General features: G+C 59.4%; 1 protein-coding gene across 1 annotated transcript in view; it reads left to right on the top strand.

Moving 5' to 3' along the window:
• Positions 1 to 1051, top strand: part of SMARCD3 (SWI/SNF related, matrix associated, actin dependent regulator of chromatin, subfamily d, member 3) — a 40047-nt gene that overhangs the window by 3448 nt on the left and 35548 nt on the right. The window lies entirely within an intron of this gene.

Genomic DNA, 1051 nt, shown 5'->3' with positions numbered 1-1051 from the left:
GGGCCGGCACTGCCGCTTGCTGGATGGCCGCCGGTGCTGGGCTGCGCAGAGTGCACGGTGCTGAGGCCCTGTGGGTCCTTGGGGTGGTTTTGGTCAATGTTTGAGGCTGGCCAGAGCTGGCTTAGAGCGCGGCTGTGCCTGTGGGCCACGGGCTCCTTCCCAGGTCTCTCTGGCCGGGCCGGCACTGCCGCTTGCTGGATGGCCGCCGGTGCTGGGCTGCGCAGAGTGCACGGTGCTGAGGCCCTGTGGGTCCTTGGGGTGGTTTTGGTCAATGTTTGAGGCTGGCCAGAGCTGGCTTAGAGCGCGGCTGTGCCTGTGGGCCACGGGCTCCTTCCCAGGTCTCTCTGGCCCAGCCGCTTCTGGTCCTTGTGGCTGGGGTCTTGGTGGTTGTCCTGGTAGGACCAGAGCGAACTCGTGTAAACAGCAGAGCTCAAGGGGCCCGCATCGTTTGGGGAGTTACTAATTCCCTTATCCCTGGGGACGTGTCTGGCTTTCAGTGTCTGCCTGTGCTTGGTCCTCAGTGCTTGAATCTTCTACTTCCTTTTGAAACACTGGAATTCCTCTCTGCTCCCCTGCTCTTTCATCATTTCCAGACTTTTCCTTTCCCATGCCCTCTTCAGTGCAGTTCCCCCAAAACCCACCTGGTCCCAAAAGGCAAGCTTCCCTCAGTCTTCAAAACACACGCCCTCGTCCCAGTTTCTTTGGCTCCTGGTACTTGTTCTGGGCTCAGGTACCTTTGGCACGTGTGTAGGTCTCTGTGTCCTTTTCAAGTCTGCCTCCCCACTGCTGCTGTCAACCCAGCCTTGGTGGCAGCCTTCAGATCCTCTCCTGTGACACCCCACAGGTACCCAGTGCCAGCCACCCAAAACAAGCCCACTCTGGTACTCAGATGTCCTGTTACCGCTTCTTCCCTTGTACCTCCTGCCACCCTCTGACAGCGCAGCCTGTCGAAGGGAGCCGTTAGTTCTCCCATGCAGCTGTCTCGGAAGGACTAAGCTGCCATTAAATCCAGGCCTTTGAGCTCCCCGCAGCCTCCATGGTGCTGGTGTTG

Source organism: Mesitornis unicolor, unplaced genomic scaffold, assembly GCF_000695765.1.
Source record: "Mesitornis unicolor isolate BGI_N332 unplaced genomic scaffold, ASM69576v1 scaffold3631, whole genome shotgun sequence".
NCBI classification, from domain to species: Eukaryota; Metazoa; Chordata; class Aves; order Mesitornithiformes; family Mesitornithidae; genus Mesitornis; species Mesitornis unicolor.
Note: the sequence above shows the minus strand (reverse complement) of the source record. Positions and strands in the feature narration are given on the sequence as shown.